Genomic DNA, 25,590 nt, shown 5'->3' with positions numbered 1-25,590 from the left:
GACAGACTGTCCATGGAGGAGCATGTAAAAACCATCTCAGGCACCTGCTTCGGCATGATGCGAATGCTGAGAAAAGTATTATCTTGGATTCCCCTTTCTGCCAGAAAAACCCTTATACAGGCGCTTCTAGTCAGCAGACTAGACTATAGAAATTCGCTACTGGTAGGCATTAGGGAAGATTTAATATCAAGGTTGCAAGTTGTTCAAAATACAGCAGCACATCTAGCCCTGAACAAACCTGCACAACTACTGTGTCTCCCTAACAGGAAAAGAGAAGCCTTTAAACTCTTGTGTCCAGTGTTTAAATCACTGCAGGGGATGGGTTCCGCCTATCTAATGAAGAAATTAAAACCATACATTCCTGTGCTTCAACTGAGATTGAGTAGCCGAAATCTGCTATGCACGCTGGAAATCAGGAAAGCCAAGATGGGAGGTTGTGCTTTTTCTTATCTAGCCCCAGCACACTGAAACAGATTATCAGATGACATTCGAGCCTGCTCCAATGTGGCACAGTTTAAGAAACAGATGAAAACCTGGCTGTTTTAATGAGTATTTTGATATGTTGTCTGCTACCCAGGCACCGAGGATCCCCCTGGGGATGATTCGCTGCGCCATACAAATTTGTATAATAATAATAATAACACCACAAAACTCAAAATGCCAAAACTTCGCCTTCTGATTCTAACATCCACAATCCAAGGGCAATGCATTATGGATGAATTGGTCTGGTATATTTGCTTAAGCTTGTCCACCTTTCCCCCTTCTTCCATTTGTCATTCGCAAACTAATACAGACATCCCTCACACTGATACTAATTGCTCCAACATGGGCCAGACAACCATGGTACACAACACTGCTGAAGATGTCAGTAGTACCACATCAAATGTTACCCAACTGACAAGATCTGCACACGCAGTACAAAGGAGCAATACTGCAACCAAGTCCCAGATCTCTTAATCTTGCAATTTGGCTCCTGAAGTCTTAGAATTTGGATGCCTAAACTTACCAAAATAATGTATGGATAACCTAAAAGAGGCAAGAAGACCCACAACAAGAGCATGCTATGCAGCAAAGTGAAAATGCTTTGTTTATTTCTTTCATTAAAAAGACATTAATCCTATGCAAGTATCACCTGAGAACATGGGGTCCCGCTACGCTTCCTGCGCACACCGGAGCTGCTGTTGTTGCCCCTGGAGGGGCTCTGGAGGGATTAACTTGCCCATCACTCGTGAGGGGGACGTCTTCTGGCCATCAGCTCGCCGCACGGGACTCAGGAGACCAGGAGTCCGTGCGTGCCTGCAGCTGCTAGGAGCCCCGCCCACCCGCACACCGGGGATTGAAAACTACTTGCCGGACCCGCTGGCGCGGGTCCCGCTACGCTTCCTGCGCACACCGGAGCTGCTGTTGTTGCCCCTGGAGGGGCTCTGGAGGGATTAACTTGCCCATCACTCGTGAGGGGGACGTCTTCTGGCCATCAGCTCGCCGCACGGGACTCAGGAGACCAGGAGTCCGTGCGTGCCTGCAGCTGCTAGGAGCCCCGCCCACCCGCACACCGGGGATTGAAAACTCCTTGCCCGACCCGCTGGCGCGGGTCCCGCTACGCTTCCTGCGCACACCGGAGCTGCTGTTGTTGCCCCTGGAGGGGCTCTGGAGGGATTAACTTGCCCATCACTCGTGAGGGGGACGTCTTCTGGCCATCAGCTCGCCGCACGGGACTCAGGAGACCAGGAGTCCGTGCGTGCCTGCAGCTGCTAGGAGCCCTGCCCACCCGCACACCGGGGATTGAAAACTCCTTGCCGGACCCGCTGGCGCGGGTCCCGCTACGCTTCCTGCGCACACCGGAGCTGCTGTTGTTGCCCCTGGAGGGGCTCTGGAGGGATTAACTTGCCCATCACTCGTGAGGGGGACGTCTTCTGGCCATCAGCTCGCCGCACGGGACTCAGGAGACCAGGAGTCCGTGCGTGCCTGCAGCTGCTAGGAGCCCCGCCCACCCGCACACCGGGGATTGAAAACTCCTTGCCGGACCCGCTGGCGCGGGTCCCGCTACGCTTCCTGCGCACACCGGAGCTGCTGTTGTTGCCCCTGGAGGGGCTCTGGAGGGATTAACTTGCCCATCACTCGTGAGGGGGACGTCTTCTGGCCATCAGCTCGCCGCACGGGACTCAGGAGACCAGGAGTCCGTGCGTGCCTGCAGCTGCTAGGAGCCCCGCCCACCCGCACACCGGGGATTGAAAACTCCTTGCCGGGTCCCGCTACGCTTCCTGCGCACACCGGAGCTGCTGTTGTTGCCCCTGGAGGGGCTCTGGAGGGATTAACTTGCCCATCACTCGTGAGGGGGACGTCTTCTGGCCATCAGCTCGCCGCACGGGACTCAGGAGACCAGGAGTCCGTGCGTGCCTGCAGCTGCTAGGAGCCCCGCCCACCCGCACACCGGGGATTGAAAACTCCTTGCCGGACCCGCTGGCGCGGGTCCCGCTACGCTTCCTGCGCACACCGGAGCTGCTGTTGTTGCCCCTGGAGGGGCTCTGGAGGGATTAACTTGCCCATCACTCGTGAGGGGGACGTCTTCTGGCCATCAGCTCGCCGCACGGGACTCAGGAGACCAGGAGTCCGTGCGCGCCTGCAGCTGCTAGGAGCCCCGCCCACCCACACACCGGAAGATATAGATCCATCTTACTCCCGCAGCGCGGGACCGCGCGCGGATCGGCGCCGGGCGAAGCCCGGGCAAAGGGCGGGCCCTCTGTGGCCCTCAGAGGACCTGAGGAGGACGGGGCGGGCCACCCCCCTTGGCTTTCACACCTGACATTACACCACGAAGGTAAAGACTATTTCTCATGCATCTGTTGGTATTCCCTGATTATCATGAATACTAAAGTGGATCACCCAGCTACCGTAGCAGGAACTGGGCAAAAGTTTTCTTGGTTAGACGAGCTAAACCTCTTATGTCAAACCACCTATGCACCATTAGAAACCCCCCTTTCGCCCAAAAGCGACATCATACTACCAGTTAAGTCTACTCTTTCGGAGCAGCCTACATTACTTAACAAAACTTGTAGTCCTCATATCGCACCCCCCCAGGTTTCATTGGTGAAAAGGACTCAAACACCGCCTCCAGGTTCACGCATTGTTAATTCCCCAACGATATCATCGACTCCTGAGGCCCAAGATCCCTTAAACCCTTCTACACACCCGCTTTTAGTACCGCTCATTGAAAAACTGCTTAGCTCTCTGATAGCCCCGTTGTTGGACAAAATTAACATGTTAGGGGACAGGCTTACTGGTTTAGAGTCAGCAATCAAGTCAAATTTGTCGGCTGACAAGCACCCTGACACATTCAACCGTCCAAAGTCACCTCCTACTCACGAAGGCTCTAAACGGGATAAAACCTGCCAAACACAACTAACTGGCCCTAGTACAGTGGGGCAAAAAGTAACCAAACACTCTCCAAGTGTCTCCTTTCCCCAGTCGTCCACACCTAGAGCAGTTCATGATAAGATTAAATCAATCCATCTACCACCAGAAGCGGCCCCATTCGTGTGCATACTTGCTGGCGTCCCTGCTCTTCCACCTGGAAAAATTGAGAGCCAACATGACTTACTAAACAAAACTAAATTCTGGCTGTCAAAAAATAGGCCACTGCCTCGTCACCTATATGGAGCAATAAGGAGCGTCAGGAGGGTGGACTGGCTGGGTTCTCTTCATAAGGATCTTCCTGGGGACCTGGTACTCGTGAGATTCAGAGACACAAACATTGTCCCTTACTTGAAAACCTGGCCGCCACAAGACACAGACGGCCCAATATCTTTATGGGACTTATATGACTTTTATCCCTCAACCCCTGGTTTTCCCCCTTTCTTGAAATCATACCCTACATCATGATCTTCTTAGGAAATACTGGGAGTGGTAATAATTAATTCTAACCCCCGGGGGTGGAAGGGAACTAATTATGTTTGGGACCCTGTCCTACTGTTTTTGGATTAGTTTGGTCTTGGCAATCATGGAGGAATGTTGAACTTCGCAAGGTCCTTCCTAAATTTACTCCTCTTTTTAGACTTTTAAACCTTTTTTAATCTTTTATGTAAGTTGACACTGCTTCTTTTGGTTTTTCTTTTTAAATGATGATCATCTTTTCCTTTACCCTTTTATTTCGAATGAAATTGTCTAAATGTACTGTATTATTTATTTATTTTTTTTCTCTCTGTTACTGTATGCTTATATGATATACTTTGGTAATATCGAATAAAGCTTATTTTGAAACTTTGAATAGGTTACATGGTTCATTTATAAAATGCATGTTTGGCTTTCACTTCTATTAAAATACATCTTACAGCACTTGCTGCATATCTTCAGAATAGAGAACAATCTTCTATATTTAGAATTCCTGTAATAATAGCCTTTTTACAAGGACTTAAAAGAGTTATTTCACCTAAAGCATCACCAATGTGTTATTTAAATGTTGTGTTAACAAGGTTACTGGGTCCAAGCAGCTCATGGACATATAGAGAGAATGCAACCCTACACAAAAAATATTCTCATGCTACACACCAGCTACTAACACATACAGCCGTCTAGATTATTGCTTTGTCTCACCACTGCTAGCCCAAAAGGTTAAGGGGGGACATCATATCAAGCAAGATACATCTCGGACCACTCACCGCTTTTATTGTGCCTTGAGGGCCATAGACCAAGACAGGCTATCCCTTTGTGGCGCCTTAGGGCAGAAGCATTGCTGGACCCTCCGTCCGAGAGGGCGGTAGCAAGGCGCTAAACAAGTATTTTGAAGAAAACTGGGGGTCGGCCTCGAACAGAGCATATGATTGGGATGCCATGAAGGTGGTCCTTAGGGGGGTCTGTATTCACACAGCATATGGGGGACGGCAGCTATTATTAAAAGATATAGAGGATCAGGAACGTAGACTGACCAGGCTTAAGGAGAGGTTACACAAAACCCGGCAGAGGAGTGGGGAGTGGTGCAAGACAAGGGCTGCATTGTTAGAGGCATGGAAGCAGCTGGAAAAGCATGACTCCATGGCGTACCAGCAGCGACTCCATCGTGAGGGAGATAAATCGGGGGCCATGTTAGCCAGATTATTAAAAAGGGAACTGTCCCAGCAATATTGTCACTTCAGGATTGAATTGGGAAACTGGTGTATACACAAATGTGGATCATGGACCTGTTGCTGAACATCTGTCTACAGTATAAAGGGAGGGGTACCGAGCCATTGAGTACCACAACAGAGAAGTTTCTGGCATCAGTGCAATTGCCCCAACTGGTAGAGGAGATGGAAGAATGGCTAGTGGGGCGGATCACGAGAGAAGAGGTTCTGGGAGCTATTAAACAACTAAAATCAGGGAAATCGCCCAGTAACGATGGTTTCCCAGTGTAATTCTATCAGCAATTTACCAATATTAGTGGCCAGATTAGTGGAGGTGTATAATGAGGCATTGAAAGCGAAGAGGTTGCCGGACTCTATGCGGGAAGCCTTAGTGATAATGATCCCAACACAAGACAGAGACCCACAACAACCCAATTCATACAGACCGATTTAGCTTCTCAATATAGATGTGAAAGTGCTGAGCGATGTTCTTGCAAGCAGACTCCTCCCCCATATGTTGCATTTGATCAATCCAGATCAATCAGGATTTATCCCATGGCGAAACACCATGCTTAACTTGAAATATTGGCCCATGTATGACACTACCCAAATGTATTAGAGGGAGAACATGCCCTAGTCCTTCTAGATATTGGACAAGCGCTCGACTCGTTGGCTCTGGCCTTTATATGGGCAGTACTACAAAAAAATGTGAATGGGCCTTGGGTTTAGAAATTGGGTTCAGTTGCTCAATGCTCGGCCCAGCGTGAGGGTGAGGACCGGAGGTAGAATCTCGAAGGCGTTCCAATGGAGAGGGGCACGAGGCAGGGTTGTCCCCTCTCCCCTCTAATATTCGCTACGGTTATGGTGCCCCTGACCTTGGCGCTCAGGAATTGGTTCACTGTATGGGGTATTAAAGTAGGGAATACTAGCCATGTAGTCTCAATGTATTCCGACGACACGCTGGTGTATTGTAGTCTGCCACTAACTCAATTCCGGTTTTGCTTTCTGTTCTGGAGGAGTTCGGGAGGGTTAACCCACAGAAATCGAAACTGCTGCCACTGGGGTGTTTGGCGACCGGCCGGCGGAGACACTACCTGAAGTGGGCTTGCCCTGGATGATGGACCCCCTACATATCTGGGGATCAGACTGGCACAGCCAGCGGAGCGGTTCTTGGAAGTCAATATGAGCAGAGTGGTAGTAGGGCTTTGTGGCTCAGTGCGTTTTTGCAGGAATTTGCCCCTATCTATGATGGGAAAGGTTGCAATCACGAAAATGGTCTTTGTACCAAGATGTTTATATGCACTCCGAAATTCATTGTATAACATTCCACCCAGCATCTTTAGAGAATTAGATATCCTGATGACTGACCTGATGGGGGGTCCCAAACGCAAGCATGTTAGTTTTTCAACGCTACAGAGGCCCTGGTAGATGGGGGGGTGGAGGTCCCATGTATAGACCACTACTATATGGCTGCACAATTACAGCATTCAATCCACTGGTTGGATGGCCAGGATAACTGGGAAAAACGACTGTTGGAGGGGTCATACGAGGGAGGCTCTCTTCCGTAAATTGTTAATGAGGGCTAGAGGAGTTCCCGGTGCAGTACCATACCTTATTAGGCAGGTCGCGGAGGTCTGGGAAAACACAGTCAGAAAAGTGGTGAGGCATGCACTATATGCACCAGAAGCTCCTCTATGGGCAATACCAGGCTTTGCTAAGATTGCGGAATCAATGTCGATCCAAAAATGGAAAGTGGGAGGTTGTCTGTCAATGGGTGATTTGCACCACAATGGGCAGTTTATCTCACGGGAAAACGGGAAGATCTCCTTTGCGCTAGGTACTGGACAGTACCTACAATATGCAAAAATATCGCAGGTGGCCAGGGAGATAGGGCCAACATTCCTAGAGGAACCACCGTTAACAAGAACTCTACAGGCGATGCTATATATTGTGCAAGGACAGCATATGATAACCCTCCTCTACAAAGCGATGTGCAAGGATCTACCATGGAAAACACTCCGAGTACAGGCGAGATGGGAAGTAGCGACAGGTGAACACATAACAGAGAATTACTGGGGTAGAATTCATGAAAGGGTAAAACAGGGGTCCTCCAACGCCCGCATTAAATTAATACAATATAATTATTTCCATCAAGCCTATCTTACTCCGAAAATTCTCAGCAAGATTTACCCCGAGCGCTCCAATGTGTGCCCCAGATGCCGAGAACCAGAGGCCGACTTCCTACACGTGGTATGGACATGTCCACCAGTGGCAGCGTTCTGGGAGGAGGTACTACAAAATATAAGGGTGGCCTCGGACTGGGAGGTCCCCAAAGAGGTGCAGACAGTAGTACTGGGTCTTCTATCCACAACAAAAAACAAAAAGTTGAGCAGGAAATTTGTGATTCTGGGCTTAATAATCGCAAAGAGACGCATTGCAATCGAATGGCAAAAACCAACATCCCTAAAGCGGTATACAGTCAAAATATCGAGTTTTTAATATCGAGTTACAATAAAATTGAGTTTAAAATGTAGAATGGACACAATATCGAATGGACAGAGTATAGACTACAAACATATCGAATAGAATAGCATATTATCGAATCAAAAAATATAGAATGGACAGAATATAGGCAGCAAAAATATAGAATGACAGAATATAGACAACAAAAATATAGAATGACAGAATATAGAAAACAAAAATATAGAATGACAGAATATAGACAACAAAAATATAGAATGACAGAATATAGACAAGAAAAATATCATATTTGAGGTAAGTTAATATTAATTTTTTTAAGTATTTTTTATTTTAGTATATGTGTGAAAAGTGTATATTTGTTTTATAAATTATTATAATTAATTAATTGTATGGTATTTAATTTTTGCGTAATATAATTCTGTAGCGGGTTGTGGGTTTATAGGGGAATAGGGTGGGAAGTAATTTCATTATAATTAAATAAATATGTTAATTTATTTATTGGTATTTATTTAGAATTAATAGTTAATTGACCATTAATTGGTAATTATTAAATATAATTGTTAATTATTTTAATTAATTAATTAATTAATTGATAATTATGTTAATTTTATAAATGTATTTTCTGTAGCGGGTTGTGGGTTTATAGGGGATTAGGGTGGGAAGTAATTTCATTATAATTACTTAAATATGTTCATTTATTTATTGGTATTTATTTAGAATTAATAGTTAATTGATAATTAATTAAAATATAATTGTTAATTATTTTAATTAATTGATAATTATGTTAGTTTTATTAATGTATTTTCTGTTGTGGGTTTATAGGGGAATAGGGTGGGAAGTAATTTACATTTAATTATTTAAATGTTTTAATGTATTTATTGATATTTAGTTTGAATTAATTGATATTTACATTTTTAATTTATAATTAATTAAAATATATTTGGTAATTCATTTGAATTAATTGATTAGTTGATAATTATGTAAATTGTATTAATGTATTTTCTGTAGCGGGTTGTGGGTTTATAGGGGAATAGGGTGGGAAGTAAATTAATTATAATTAATTACATTTTTAAATTTATTTTTTGGTATTTATTTGGAATTAATTGATATATACATTTTAATTGGTAATTAATAAAATATAATTGATAATTAATTTTAATTAATAGTTTAATTGTTAATTATATTAATTTTATTAATTTCTTTTCTGTAGTGGGTTGTGGGTTTATAGGGGAATAGGGTGGGAAGTAATTTAATTGTGAATAAATAAATATTGATATATATTTTTTGGTTTTGTTTTGTTGTAATTATTAATACATTTTTAAATGTTAATTAGTTATTTGTTAATTGGTAAATAATTTGTATTAATAGGTAATTATTTGTAATATTGTATTGGGGTATTTTTAATTGATTAATTATTATATTATATAATTTTTTTAATTATTGTCAATTCATTTGTATTTGCTAATAATATTTAATTTGTTTTAATTCATATATGAAGTATTTACTTTCTCTACTGTTGCACTCTCTGGAGTGTGAATAGTAATTTTTACCCCTATGCTGTCCAACGCTTTCCCTACTGTTGCACTCTTTGGAGTGGAAATAGTAATTTTAAATCTCCCGCTATCCAATGCTTTCCCTACTGTTGCACTCATTGGAGTGGGAATAGTAATTTTTACCCCTATGCTATCCAAAGCTTTCCCTACTGTTGCACTCTTTGGAGTGGGAATAGTAATTTTTACCGCTACGCTATCCAACGCTTTCCCTAAAGTTGCACTCACTGGAGTGGGAATAGTAATTTTTACTCCTACGCTATCCAAAGCTTTCCCTACTGTTGCACTCTCTGGAGTGGGAATAGTAATTTTAACACTCCCGCTATCCAACGCTTTCCCTACTGTTGCACTTTCTGGAGTAGGAATAGTAATTTTTACCCCTACGCTATCCAATGCTTTTCCTACTGTTGTACTCTTTGGAGAGGGAATAGCAATTTTTACCCCTCCGCTATCCAACACTTTCCCTACTGTTGCACTCTCTGGAGAGGGAATAGTAATTTTTACCCCTACGCTATCCAACACTTTCTATACTGTAGCAATCTCTGGAGTTGGAATAGTAATTTTTACCCCAACGCTATCCAGTGCTTTCCCTACTGTTGCACTCTCTGGAGTGGGAATAGTAATTTTAACACTCCTGCTATCCAACGCTTTGCCTACTGTTGCACTCTTTGAAATGGGAATAGTAATTTTTACCCCTCCGCTATCCAACACTTTCCCTACTGTTGCACTCTCTGGAGTGGGAATAGTAAATTTTACCCCTACGCTATCCAACACGTTCTATACTGTAGCAATCTCTGGAGTAGCAATAGTATTTTTTACCCCTACGCTATCCAATGCTTTCCCTACTGTTGCACTCTCTGGAGTGGGAATAGTAATTTTAACACTCCCGCTATCCAACGCTTTGCCTACTGTTGCACTCTTTGGAGTGGGAATAGTAATGTGTACCCCTACGCTATCCAACGCTTTTCCTACTGTTGCACTCATTGGAGTGGGAATAGTAATTTTTACCCCTACGCTATCCAACACATTCCCTACTGTTACAATCTCTGGAGTGGGAATAGTCATTTTTACCCCTACGCTATCCAACGCTTTCTATACTGTTGCGCTCTCTGGAGTGGGAATAGTAATTTTTACCCCTACGCTATCCAACGTTTTCCCTACTGTTGCACTCTCTGGAGTGGGAATAGTAATTTTTACTGCTACGCTATCCAATGCTTTCCCTACTGTTGCACTCTTTGGAGTGGGAATAGTAATTTTTACCCCTACGCTATCCAACGCTTTCCCTACTGTTGCACTCTGTGGAGTGGGAATAGTAATTTTTACCTCTTCGCTATCCAACGCTTTCCCTACTGTTGCACTCTCTGGAGTGGGAATAGTAATTTTTACCCCTACGCTATCCAACGCTTTCTATACTGTTGCAATATCTGGAGTGGGAATAGTAATTTTTACCCCTACGCTATCCAACGCTTTCCCTACTGTTGCACTTACTGGAGTGGGAATAGTAATTTTTACCCCTACGCTATGCAACACTTTTCCTACTGTTGCACTCTCTGGAGTGGGAATAGTAATTTTTACCCCTACGCTATCCAACGTTTTCCCTACTGTTGCACTCTCTGGAGTGGGATTAGTAATTTTAACCCTCCCGCTATCCAACGCTTTCCCTACTGTTGCACTTTCTGGAGTGGGAATAGTAATTTTTACCGCTACGCTATCCAATACGTTCCCTACTGTTGCATTAATGGAGTGGTTATAGTAAATTTTACACTTTCCGCTATTCTACGGTAAAAATATTGTAAATATTTTATTAATATTATGTTTATGTATATATATAAATATATGTGTTAACAAATAAATTTGTAAAAAAAATGTTTTTAATTATAATAATTAATTATTAGTTTTAAGGTTATTTAAGTAGTTTAAGTATGTTTAAGTTAATTATATTTATTATTTAATTAATGTTTAATTAATTTAAAGCATTTTAAAAAATTCGATATTTTGACTAACTAGATTTTTTACATCGATATGCTTGATTCAATATTTTTGTACTTACCTGTTTGGAGATAGGAGGTCGATATTTTGGTATTCTATAGTTTTACCTCAATATTTTTGTAACTCGATATTTTTTACAGCGATATTGTTTCATTGATCCCCTAAAGCATGACAGGTGGCTGAAAGACGTGAGTGAATGGGCAGTTGCCGAGAGAGTGAGAATGGCGCAAGTTAGGAGAGACGAAAAAACTCGCAGATGACCTCCAGGCATGGTCGGTGATGATAAACGAACTACAACCCCCTATTACAGCTAATTCATAGATTGGGACAGACAGCTCACAGACTCTGGGGAACACACAATCATAGGTTAATGGAACAGATGACTCATTACGCGGACACTTCACATAGACAACAAGGAATACAGTGGTCCGACAGTTTCCGACAAGGTAGGGGGGGGGAGTTGAAGGGTTAAGTTAGCACTACGTTGCGATAAGCTGGAACAACACTGATAATAACAAGATAAAAAAATTGGAACTGTCAAAATATAAAGATGTAACCTGAAAAATGTCCCAATATGTAAAAAGGTTAGTGGAGGACGTCCCAGCTGTAAGGTAGTATAGAAGGTCTATGCTCATTAAAATGATTCATATACACTTTTCTCATACAGTTACCTCACTAAGAAGAGTAGGGGAAATTCAAGCATTAACTTTAAAAGAACCATTCTTTCAAGTATGTAGAGAAAATGTGGTTTAAGAACTAACCCTACATTCTAATCTAAAGCAGTGTTACATACATTAGAGGTCAAAAGAGCATTCGTGTTCTATATAGAACACAATCTCTCCATAAAACACAACTGTTTGTGTAATTTTCAAAACCACATATGGGTATAGCAATTTCTAAATCAGGGATTGCACGTTGAATAATTAAATGTATCTAAACATGTAATACTAAAGCGAACAGAACCCTACCTATTCCACCAAGAGCCCATTCTACATGGAAAAAAAAGGGCTGCTATGGCATTCAGAGTATGATTTGTTCTTTGCTCTAAGACACTTTCTAGATCACTGACTTCCTTTCAGTTTGTAGAGAACAACAAATTCAGCTTGTTACATGATCAGTAAGTAGTTGTGGGTAAGCTGGGTTTAGCTGTTTTGAGTTGAGGTGTCCTGTGTTGGTGTCGTAATCCTTTGGAATGCAGCTAGGTCTGGTTTAACGAAAATTGCATCTAATGTCTGTCGTGCAATGTTTAGGCCTCGCCTATTCTTCCCGTTAGGGATTGAATAGGCAAGATTATTGTAAGTGGTTCAAAAAGTCTACCAAACTGCGGATTGGCTACAGTTCATGTGAGGCAGGCGCGTGCACATCATCGCCAGACACATCCCAAACCATGCCTCGGCATCAGACTTCAAAGGAAGCCGCTCGCACACCACCATTTGTCAGAGCCTCGGCATCAGACTTAAAAGGAATCCTCTTCCAAGCCGCTCCCCCCCACCCCGCCACCCCCTCATCAGACTTTAAAGGAATGTGCTCCCTCTCCTCCGCCCCCCCGCCACAGCAATGCAGAGCTTGTTTTCAGAAGGGTTTCACCTAATGAAGGAGAGGTCCGGGTAGGGTTACAGACCCGTGAGCTGCTAGAAGCGAACAGCATCAAGCAAGCCAGTTAGGGCGTCGTGTACACTCATGTCATTATGTTGGCAGTTCCAGTTGGCGTGGTCATTATTACCCGTCACACACATCTCATAACAACTACACAGATTTAAAAGGCGTCCCGCACGCACTCACTCCTGGTTTTTTTTTTTTACAATTAGCTTGTTTGCTAAGAGGCTTACATGCATACTTTCGACACTTCCCTGCAGCTCAACACACAATCTGCCCCTGCTCCACAGCCTCTCCTCCCTCCTCCGCTGCTCCCCCAATGCACACACAGCTCACACCACTTCGCCACACCTCACAGACCCCCTTCCCTGCAGCTCAACACACAATCTGCCCCTGCGCCACAGCCTCTTGTCCCTCCTCCGTTGCTCCTCCATAACACATACACAGCTCATAACAACTACACACATATAAAAGGCTTTCCGTCCCGCACGCACGCACTCACGGTCTTTTTCTTACATTTAACTTGTTTAGCTAAGAGGCTTACACGCATACTTTCGACCCTTCCCTGCAGCTCAACACACAATCTGCCCCTGCTCCACAGCCTCTAGTCTCTCCTCCGGTGCTACCCCCTAACGCACCCACAGATCACACCATTTCACCACACCTCGCAGACCCCCTTCCCTGCAGTTCAACACACAATCTGCCACTGCACCAAAGCCTCTCATCCCTCCTCCGCTGCTCCCCCCTAACGCATACACAGCTCACACCACTTCGCCACACCTCACCGACCCCCTTACGCACAGCTCACACCACTTTGCCACACCTCACAGACCCCCTTCCCTGCAGCTCAACACACAATCTGCCCCTGCTCCACAGTCTCTTGTCCCTCCTCTGCTGCTCCCCCCTGACGCACACACTGCTCATAACAACTACACAGATTTAAAAAGCTTCCCGTCCCGCACGCACGCACTCACTAACAGGCTTTATTTATTTATTTTTTACAATAAACTTGTTTGGCTAAGAGGCTTACACGCATACTTTCGACCCTTCCCTGCAGCTCAACACACAATCTGCCTCTACTCCACAGCCTCTCCTCCCTCCTCCGCTGCTCCCCCCTAATGCACACACAGCTCACATCACTTCGCCACACCTCACTGACCCCCTTCTCTGCAGCTCAACACACAATCTGCCCCTGCTCCACAGCCTCTCGACCCTCCTCCGCTGCTACCTCCTAACGCACACACAGCTCACACCACTTACCCACTCCTCACAGACCCCCTTCCCTGCAGGTCAACACACAATCTGCCCCTGCTCCACAGCCTCTCCTACCTCCTCCGCTGCTCCCCCCTAATGCACACACAGATCACACCACTTCGCCACACCTCACAGACCCCCTTCCCTGCAGCTCAACACACAATCTGCCCCTGCTCCACAGCCTCTTGTCCCTCCTCCGCTGTTCCCCTCTAACGCACACACAGCTCATAACAACTACACACATTTAAAAGGCTTCCCGTCTCGCACGCACGCACTCCCGGTCTTTTTCTTACAATTAACTTGTTTGGCTAAGAGGCTTACATGCATACTTTCGACCCTTACCTGCAGTTCAACACACAATCTGCCCCTGCTCCACAGCCTCTAGTCTCTCCTCCGGTGCTCCCCCTAACGCACACACAGCTCACACTGCTTCGCCACACCTCACAGACCCCCTTCCCTGCAGCTCTAAACACAATCTGCCTCTGCTCCACAGCCTCTCGTCCCTCCTCCCCTGCTCCCCCCTAACGCACACACCACTTCGCCATACCTCACCGACCCCCTTACACACAGCTCACACCACTTTGCCAAGACTCACAGACCCCCTTCCCTGCAGCTCAACACACAATCTGCCTCTGCTCCACAGCCTCTTGTCCCTCCTCCGCTGCTCCCTCCTAACGCTCACACAGCTCATAACAACTACACAGATTTAAAAGGCTTCCCGTCCCGCACGCAGTCACTCACTCAAAACCGGGCTTTTTTTTTCTTTTTTTTTTTACAATTAACTTGTTTTAGGTTTGGGAACGAGCAGTTGTAAGTTGAGCGTGTCTAGGCCTGTATTGATCGATCTGGAGCTATCAGGTCTGTCAAACCATATGTTCAGGTCATGAAGGACGCATAGGTTTGAATATCTGATAAGGAGGTTTAAACCTGTGCTTAGAAAGATGTCTGAGAATATTCCATTGCTAGATGGGTGTCTGTAAAGAAGGAGAAAGTTACAGGAAAAACTTGAGGTAGGTTTGCATCAGACGAGGACGGCCTCACAACTTTGTAATTAAACATCTTCAGCTTTGGTAAGAGTTGTTGTTTCCTTAAATGTGATGACCAAGCTGCCTCCTCTTTTGCCTAGGCAATTGTGTTTAACAGTTTGATAGCCTTGTGGACTAGCTACGTGCATTATTGGAGCCAGGTCTTTCCCCCGCCATGATTCAAGAATAAAGTGTAAGTCAGGGTCTGTGTCTGTCAAATAAGTGAAAGATGTGGTACTTGTTTTTGGACATAAATTGAGCATTTATGTTTATGTTTTTGAAATTTTTATTGCGCGCAAATACCCGAGGGTGTCTCGGCGCAGATCGGACTCCTGAGATGAAACTACCTTAAAATCATTGATCAAATAACAATGTTTTCAGGAGTTTTCGGAAGATAGTGAGGGTTGGGCTGGTTTTAATGGGCAGAGGAAGGGAATTCCAGAGCTTGGGGGTGGCTACCAAAAAACGCCTGTCTCCCCAGCTGGCGTTTCTGGTACGTGGGACAGCAAGAAGATAGGTGCTAGCAGAGCGAAGGTGTCTTTGTGGGGTATAAATTTGAAAAGCATCTTTGAGGAACCTTGGTCCAGAGTCATGAATAGCTTTGTAAGCAATGGAAAGAGCTTTAAATTTTATACGATTCTTAACTCTTAACCAATGCAAATGGCGTATGGCCATGGAGGTTGAGCGGCGACTGGGGATATCAAGCAGAATTCTGGCCGCTGCATTTTGGACAGACTGCAGTTTAGAGGCTTTGTACTTAGTGTGATTTTGTGCTGCAGGAGAGTGAGTATTGTCCTTTGCTGGAGGCTGTGTTCTATTGGTGATTTTGTTTGCAGTAGTAGGACAGACATGTAGTTGTTTTTGGGTGTCATTGAGATAAAGGACTTTAGAGCTGTCTTTAAATAGGAGCATTGTTGTGTGGCAGACAATGGGGTGTGAGGTTATGAAGTGTTGAGATGTGTCTTTCTTTTGTATATGTTGAAGGTGGAAGGGTTATGGGTGAGTGTCGGTGGTGGAGCATGAAGTAATGGCTTTATAGCTCTGAATTGTTCAATTGATGATAGATGGGTGAGTGAGTCATGTTGCTATGTATTTATGGACTTACTGGTTGTTGTGCTGCTTGGAAACTGAAGTAGAGATGGGTGAGAATTAGCGCTAATTGTGTTGGCATTAAATGCATAGTGGTTACATATAGGTATTGTGGAGAAGTGGCTTTTTTTTGACATGGTCACCCCCCACTTCTGGCCTGGTATTCAATGTGATTTTCACTGGAAGTGCACTGTCAAAGGTCTCTTTCCCAAAACGGTGCAATTGTACCCCAGTGGCAATACCTTTGGCACTCCCTGTAAGTTCGTAGTTAGTGATACCCCTGGTTCTAGGGTAATTTGGCCAAATAGGGTCATTTAGGGCTGCAGGATGAACTGTGCCACCCTCAAAGACCCCTCACCAAACACATACAGGCCGCCACTGTATGCTGGGTGTCTAGGTACAGACAATAGTGAAAACACAACATGGTACACATCCCTGTGTGACAAAAAACAGAGGAAGCTACCCCTATAAGTTTGTTTTACAGGCAGGGGGTATGTGAAAGACTACAAAAAAAGACCTTGTCCCTGTGGTTTCTTATTCTACAATCATTGTTTGCTTTATAAAGCAAAGGTCACCTATTTTGTATTACATCAGGTTAACTAGCATTTGGGCAGAAAAGGCAGACAAGATTGAACATCAAAAAACTAATAGTTACATATATAATACAATCACTTCAAGAACTTTATATAAAAACTTTTTATTCATAAAAATCAATCATTAACCTGGGGCCTCCCTAATGGTTACAATCTCATAAACAATAAAAAAAATGGGTAAAGTTAATACAAGAAATTCTTTCTACAATTTAAAAAAAAAACAATCTTAAAAAACTGTCAACGCCTCGTTTCGGTGTGCATTTGTTTCCACCTTCATCAGGACTTAACAATTTCTTTATTACAATCTAGAAGTGAAAAACTATTTTTTAGCTTACACATATTGATTACGGACCCTATTTTGTTGTCTTCCTTTTCCGATATTGTTATGTTCTCGCCCACCGTCCTTAAGTCGATTTTAAACATACCCATAATCTCCTATTAATATTATATGGGTAGTAATACATTCTCAGTCTACAGGGTTTAAACAATGTTACCCTATTTTTAAATGTCTTATTTCCTCGCCCAGGGACCTTAAGTCGATTTTAAACCTACCCATGATCTCCTGTTAATATTGTATGAGTAGTGATACATTCTCAGTCTGCAGGGTTTAAACAATTTTACCTTATTTTTAAATTTCTTATTGTTAACTGACACTTATTTTCATACCTCATTCAATCCAGTAGGCTGTGCTTTGTTAATTTCATAGTCCTTGATGTACTCCAATGAGTCACTTCCCTAATATTTGCGGAAGGATATGCCTTATGAATGGGGGCTGATAAAACAGATATATGTATTTAAGAACTATCTACATTCTGAATTCATTATTACATGTCTAGATAGCTCGCTGTTAAATTGTTACCTTATTTTGTATGACCTCGCTTCTTGGATTACGTTGGAGCCACCGTATTATAGTTTATTGATGGTCCATCAGATCAGCTATAAACATTAAAAGGAATATAGAATACATTTCTATCTGATTCTACTTGTTTTGTAATATTCGTTACTAATACATATCATTATTCACAGCATGCTTACCACTTGTATTTATATCCAGTTGGTGTATTCTTTATACGATTACGATTACAAGAGGGTCTATTCATCAATTTAGACTTTAAACTCTGAAAATGAAAATAATGGCAGGAATTCAGAATATGATTCTCACGACATGCAGTGCCTCTATATTTGTTATTGTCCCTGGTTATTCATTTAGGTTCACAGTCTTGTTTGTGATATTGATAGTTCCCATCGTTATATTAAATAATGAATATTATCATGTATGGCCATCCGTCTGTTTTTAAATATACAACTGCACTTGGTGCCACGATATTGTTGCAGTCTAACATTATGTGTCTCTGGAAAGGTGACTCCCTTATATCCCGAGCTCCGCAATCTCGTTTGGCATTAAGGGTAGTTTCACTTGTATCAAGTTATATGACAAGTGAACATAACTGTGGTATTAGGTAACCCCATCTTGGAATATTATTATATTTCGAATTCAATTAGTCTATGTGTTCCAGAGTTCTATAAATTCTATAGCTCCACTCTGGTATATTGTTACATACCTTCTCGTGCTTTAGCGGCCTCCCTGCTCCAACGTAAAATCTGGAAGTCTTGTAGAAAACAGCTTCCGTTAGTGCGACGTATTTATTGGGTCAATGATGACAGTTGACCCGGAAGTAGTAATACATATAGCGTATATTTCATTATTATTCTACTTGTGCTAACTTGTTTCTAAGTTGAAGGGCTTTATTATTTCCTCATTTCTTAAGTTATCATTGTAGATATATTGAGATTTCTATGGGTTTGCCGATGTTGTTCGCGGAATAGTCCTATCTTTAGTTTGACATGGTCACCCCCCACTTTTTGCCTGGTATTCGATGTGATTTTCACTGGAAGTGCACTGTATTCCTGCAAACCAGGCCCCCTGTGCCAGGTCTCTTTCCCAAAACGGTGCAATTGTACCCCAGTGGCAATACCTTTGGCATTCCCTGTAAGTTTGTAGTTAGTGATACCCCTGGTTCTAGGGTAAATAGGGTCATTTAGGGCTGCAGCACGAATTGTGCAACCCTCAAAGACCCCTCACCAAACACATACAGGCCACCACTGCATGCTGGGTGTCTAGGTACAGACAGAAGTGAAAACACAACATGGTACACATCCCTGTGTGCCATGCCTACAGACACTGCATGGAGTATAGGTAAGTGAACCCTACTACAGGCCTTACAGCCCTAAGGCAGGGTGCACTATACTACATGTGAGGGCATAATTGCATGAGCAGATATGCCCCTGTTCTGGTCAGCCTTATTACTGCCAGTGCAAGTGAACAGGAAAGCCATTTTGAGTGCATGTGCTAGACACTGGTGAAAATGATTTCCCCAGCTGCATGATGGCTTCACAGAAAATAGGGACGTTTGGTATCAAGCATCTCATATTAATGAACCCATACTGATGCCAGTGTTGGATTTATTAATACATGCACACAGAGGGCACCTTAGAGATACCCCCAGAATCCCGACCAGCCACTGGTGTGCTCACTGACTGGTTTACGCCAGCCTACCACCAGAGACAGGTTTCAGACCCCCAGGGTTATGGTCTCTGCTCTCAGGAGGTCAGAAGCAAAGTCTGCTTGGGTATAGGGTGTTCGCAACCACTCCCACAGGATGACCTGCTGATTACCTTTCCCAGGTAGGGGAGCTTCAAAGAATCCCCCTCACCATTGATATGCAAATGTGGCTTCCCTCACAGGAGCAGAAGCCAACACTTTAAGAAAGTGGCTCTGTATATACTGGACCAAAGTAAGGTACAGTGTGCACAGAGCCCACAGTCCCCAGAGATTTGGCAGAGGCTAAAGTTAGATATAACCTTACCCTCTAAAGTGATAGCTTGGTCGAGCAGTAAGGCAGTATCAGAGGGTAGTGTAAAGCATTTGTTGTAGACACTCAGTCAGCAAATGGTCCCACACACTCAAGAACTGAACTCTAGGCCAATTGCTTTGTATCAAAAGATATAGTTGTTTTTATTTTAGAACCAACAAGGTATCAAAATATACTTTATCAGAATGAATTACTTTAGTTAAATACTTTTCAAATAGGCAATAGACTTTTTGTTTATAACAGTTACACTTGTTGCAATAGGCAACACAATTTCAAACACAATGCAACATTGAGCCCAATGGGAATTTCTAGTTAAATGCAATTAGTTACTTTGTAGATTACTTTTATAACCTCAACACTGGATACTAGATTCAGTCCTGGGACATGTCCTGTAAACAGTTAAGTAAAAGCGTTTTGGTTACAGTAGTGATTTTTAAGGAATATTATTGTATTTTAAAAGTTGACACTTTGAAACTTTTTCAGTTGAAATTACTAATGTTATCCTACTGAAGGAAATTGAGTTTGCAGGTAAAGTATGTTTACGTTACTTTTGTAATCCAGTGCGGGACTCCTAGGTTCAGCGCTGGAACATCTATTTAAAGCAGGTAAGTAATTACGTTTTTATCATTGGCACGATTTTTAAAGAATATTTGTAAGTTTCAAAAATTGACACTTAAAAACTTTTTCAGCAAAAAGCAGGCAATGATATCCTATGGAAGGAAATTCAAGTTACTGGTAAGTACTGTTAGAATTACTTTTCAGGGTCAGTACAGGGCTCAAAGATGCAGCACTGAGGTCTCTCCTTATAATAGCTGAGTAAATCGGAATTCGTTGTTCGGCTGATTTTAGATCAATATTTGAAAGTTCCAAAACTCCGCACTTAAAAGAATTTCCAGTGAAACCAGTCAATGTTAGCCTATAGAAGAAAAGTGGGTTATCGGCTTTTGTGTAAGTACTCGACTGGCAGAGTTAAGATTCTGGGCATAGACTCAGGGGTCTCCCAGGGTCAGGTAGGTACAGTTGATACACCCTCGGTGGCACAGCGGCAGCCGGGTGCGAAGGTAGTTAGTCCCAATGTTATTCGATGAGAGGCAGGGGGCCTTCGGTTGGTGGCTGCTGGCTAGCAGTCCACATGGCTTTGGGAGCTGGGCTCCTGGTTATTTGCTCTGGGCAAATGGGAAGTAGGATAGGGAAAATGTTGCACTGCCAGGTGCACTCGGGCGGCTGGGTGCAGGGTGCTTTTGAGCCGTCGGGCGCTCAAAGTTATTCAATGGAGATCTTAAAAAGGGAACAAAGGCTGCAGGCTCAGGAATGGAGATTCTTCAGGAGCAATCAACACTTCGAGGGGTGAGCTGGGATATTTGAGGATAGGTAGGCACCCCGGAGTTGGGCACAGGAGGCCGGGGATGCTATGTGCAGGGATGTCTTTTGGCGTTGGAAAATCTTACCCTCTGCTGGTCGTTGTTGGAGGGGTCCATGGTTCTGAGGCTGCAGGTGTCTGGGTCATCGAGGAGGGTCCTTGGGCACTGGATTCCAGGTCAAAATTGCTGGGGGGGACGTCCTCAGGGTCTTTGTCTACTCAGGCACAGGCCGGGCCCGGCTGGTGCAGAGTGTGCTGGATTCGAGATTCCTGGCTGCTCGAATGTGCGATATAAAAAAGGATTTTTGATACAGATATCACCTGTTCAAACCTGGTAGTACTCCTCTAGGGTAAGAGGAACGTGCCACTCCTCGCCTGGCAACAGCTCAAGAAGATAGTGCACCGCTCTGCCCGTAAGTACACTCTGCAGCCGTCTGGGCTGTATGGGGAGGCCAGACGGCTGCAGAGTGTACCGACGGGCAGAGCGGTGCACTTTCTTCCTGAGCTGTATCCAGGCGAGGAGTGGCACGTTCCTCTTACGCTAGAGGAGGACTACCAGGTTTGAACAGGTGATATCTGTATCAAAAATCCTTTTTTATATCGCACATTCGAGCAGTAGCAATTGTTATAGGTCCTGAAGAAGCGGGAGATACTGATTGATCTTTAAATTACCGGAGAAACATGTCAACCATCACATTGGGCCAGTAATTATTAGGGTTAATCACTGGCAACTTTGCACTGTATTGTTTTTAGGTTTGGAAATGAACGGCACCAGAATAAAGTTTTTTTTGCGTTCATTATTCAATTTTAGCATAGAGCACATCATTACCTTTTCTGGTTTTCACTACTCTGTTTTGCACTGCTCCTCAGTTACCACACAGCACCTCCCTTTAAGCCCTCAACCTCACAACAATAGCCTTCCCCACAGAAGGTGGCAACAACTAAGATTCTCCACTTTTGGGAAGTATTTCAAATGATGAAAGGGCGGCAAAGGGTGAGTAACTGATGGATATCTTCCCATACAGAGCGATATCTTGTTGGGTGCTTTCCTAACATCTCTTAAGCACTAACTTGAGTCATCCAGACACATTCCGACACATAGTTGACCCACAGTTACTCTTGTTTTGTATTATACACAGGGATATGTGCCATGTCAACTCTTTGTTTAGTTCTGCACCAGGACACTTAACCTGCAAGGGCAGTGTGTGTGTGTGTCAGGGTGCAGGGGGCCCTAAGGGTGGCACAAAAAGTGCTGCAGCCCTTATGGGTCTTCTTTGGTCACAATGCTCTGGGTATCTATGGGACCATTTACCAGGGGCTGACATGTGGCCAGAGATGCCAATTGGGTTTTAGCTTCAATACAGTTTTAGGGAAGGAACACAGGCCCTAGGCACCTGATTGGCAGGAGCCCAGGGTACCCTCAGTCAAAATACATCAGCAATTCAGCAAACAGTGGGAGCATACCATGCAAGAAAGATGGGACTTTCTCACATACCCCTTTTTTACAGATCTCTTTGGCACCTGGACAGGTGGGAACATTAGCTAGTCAGGTAGCGTGCCCACTCCCAGGCTAGTACCAACCCATAGGATGGGCCACCTGAAGTGGACACAACTTTTCAGAGTTGCCCATCTTGGTGATGGCAAACTTAGGAACTCTAGGACAGGGTTATGCTAACTCCCCACAGAATGTGATCATATAGAGGGCATAGTGACCCCAAGGGTAGGTAGCCCATTGGATACTCCCCTTGTACCTCTAAATTCATTATTTAGGAGAGCCCCTGGCTCCAGAAAATCAGATCCTGAGGACCTGAAGAGTCGCAAAGAGCAAGAACAGAAGATCCAGCTACTGACTTGTTGCCCTCCCTGTCGGCATGGCTGCTGACTTTATAGTTGCACCAAAAGACAACATGTCCTGCAGCTGCTGCACCTTCAAAGCCTGGGAGATCCTCCAGTACTTCACCCAGGAACCAACAACCCCAGTGGGACAGTGGAACTTTTCCTCTGCATCCTGCAGATACCAAAGACTCAGATGTGAAGCTCCCAGACCTTGGAGACTTGACTCCGGAAAGCACCACTGCACCTGAGACTCCTAGCCCAAGCTGAAGTGGGCCAATTGTTCTAATGTGGTCCCCAGACCCTCCAGACTCGAAACCCACCTTGAATTTCCCCGCTATGGACTTCTTGATGACGCCTGCAGCTTCTGTTCACATTAATATATAAACAGTACATTTACAATATGAAAAAAGAAAGTGCACAATAGTGCTCATGATCAAAACAACCTCGCTTATTGGTGGAGGATACTGCCCCAATGGCCACAAGTTTATACTGAGGAAAACACAGTATCACAACATATCGGCCCCCTCTACTGCAACTACTCCCAGTGACAAAAACCAGATGCCTAAGAACACCTCTGCAACCTTCACCACGGGCCCATGGATAGCAGGACCAAAGGTGTCCCCACGTCCCTAAGCATCGTGAGGCCTGGACCCCCCTGTTGGTTCAGAGATTGGTCTCATAAGTCATTGTACTGTACCTGAAAGCTTAACTTGTTTTTCCTGATTTCGCTTATCTCTGTGCACTCTTGATTAAACTATATTAAACTCCCAAAATTTTTTTTTGTTAAACTCAATGTTCACGTTGTGCTACAATATCCGTTGCACTGTGTCCGTCAGTGCCCTTGTTAATGAGACTAAATAGGTCCGGGGTAACCAGTCCTGGTGTGTGTGCACTAATTTGCTTGAAACGCAATGTTTCTTCACATTTTACTCCAGTTCTAAAATTATATGCGGACTACAATTTCATGATTTTTACTTGTGAATTTTATTAATTCATCCAAAAAATATATCCTATAACTTCTTAATCCATAATCATGAGTATTGCGATATCACACTCTTTGAAATACCCAATGTATTTCGGGTCTATGAAAACAACCCTTCTTCAGGGGTCTAAAGGAAAGATACAAAAAACCATATCAGGATTTCATTCTGAACAGTATAAAGTGTTTATTTCAAAATACAGTGTTTTTATCTTTTGATTACGTTCACATTAATATATAAACAGTACATTTACAATATGAAAAAAGAAAGTGCACAATAGTGCTCATGATCAAAACAACCTCGCTTATTGGTGGAGGATACTGCCCCAATGGCCACAAGTATATACTGAGGAAAACACAGCATCACAACATATCGGCCCCCTCTACTGCAACTACTCCCAGTGACGAAAACCAGATGCCTAAGAACACCTCTGCAACCTTAACCCCGGGCCTATGGGTAGCAGGACCAAAGGTGTCCCCACGTCCCTAAGCATCGTGAGGCCTGGACCCCCCTGTTGGTTCAGAGATTGGTCTCATAAGTCATTGTACTGTACCTGAATGCTTAACTTGTTTTTCCTCCAATATCTAACATTGCAGCTTCTAAAAAGCACACCATTACGGTACCGCATTGGAGTTTCAGCAATTGTCCACACATGCATTAACTAGGACATGATTTTTTAAACAGAATAGTATTTCTCTTCAAAAACGTACTTACCTGATCTTATTAATTCCTGTGCCTAGATATATATATAAAGATACATTTTATTTTAGTTCAGCTCATATTCTTTATTTCGATCACCAAGATCATAAAAGACATTCACAACAGTACGTACAACATTTTGATAAGGAGATGTGCACCCGTTTACCCATAATGCTTAGCATATGTACAAATGTTGTTTTAATAAATTAATGTGGCTCTCCTTGTTGAGTCGTGTGCATCATTTATTGACTACTGTGTGTATATGAAGCTCTCTTTCACTGCTCTTTGATAAGCTTAAGGCTGCTCGATCACCCATCCCGCTCGAAGAGCATCTTGGGATTACTAGAGCAAGCCTATGTCCATTTGCAAGGGAACCCTGGACTCTTTGCATGATTGATATTTCATTTTGATATATCATATAATGAGCCTGCTTCCTACTGATATTCTATGATGGTTAAGATTTTGGGAATGTCTGAATTGTTTTACAGAGAAAGGTTTTGTGGGTGTTTGGGTTTGTTATTAGTGTGGCAGTCTGATATTGGTGTACCAACTTGATATGTTGGATTTGAATGGGAAAGATTGGAGTAGGGTGGATGTTGAAGGAGAGGGAGTAGGGTTGGGTGAGAGAGAGAGTTGTCATTTGTTTGTGTAGGCGGAGGGCATGCTAGAGGATTGAATAGAGGATTGAGAGGGTGTTTGAGACTGTGGGAGTATGGATAAGTACAGTGTGTGGTAGTGGCACAGAAGGGATAGGCATTTTAGATTGGGGTTTATTTCAGAGTTGTGGTTTTTGTTGAAGCAAAGGGTCACCTATGTGGAAGTAGGGGTGGAAAGATATGTAGAAGTGTTTTGTGGAGGTGGGTAGTGATTAGTGATATGGGCTGGTTGGAGTGATCTTATTTGTTGGGAGTATTATATGTATATTTGTTGAGAGATTGTGTGCATGTTATCTGTTGTGACTGCCTTCTGGTTCATTTGCATTGGGAGAAGAATGGGCAGCTCTTTTGACCTTGGGCCCGAAGACACTCAAACAGGGAAGTCGTCCTGGTCCTCTCCACCCTTTGTCTTGACGCCCGGGTATAGGCTGGTTGTGAGGTCTCAGGTTCAAAATTGGCAAACTTTTACATTTAACAAAAGCCGAATTTCTCACAAAAAGATGACCTAAAGCT

At 43.7% G+C, this 25,590-nt stretch overlaps 1 protein-coding gene across 9 annotated transcripts in view; it reads left to right on the top strand.

The window, feature by feature from the left end:
* Nucleotides 1-25,590, top strand: part of MPDZ (multiple PDZ domain crumbs cell polarity complex component) — an 856,387-nt gene that overhangs the window by 641,340 nt on the left and 189,457 nt on the right. The gene's annotated exons all lie outside the window — the stretch shown is intronic.

Source organism: Lissotriton vulgaris, chromosome 3_1 (assembly GCF_964263255.1).
Source record: "Lissotriton vulgaris chromosome 3_1, aLisVul1.2, whole genome shotgun sequence".
In the NCBI taxonomy this organism is placed as follows: Eukaryota; Metazoa; Chordata; class Amphibia; order Caudata; family Salamandridae; genus Lissotriton; species Lissotriton vulgaris.
This window is presented reverse-complemented; position numbering and strand designations above follow the sequence as displayed.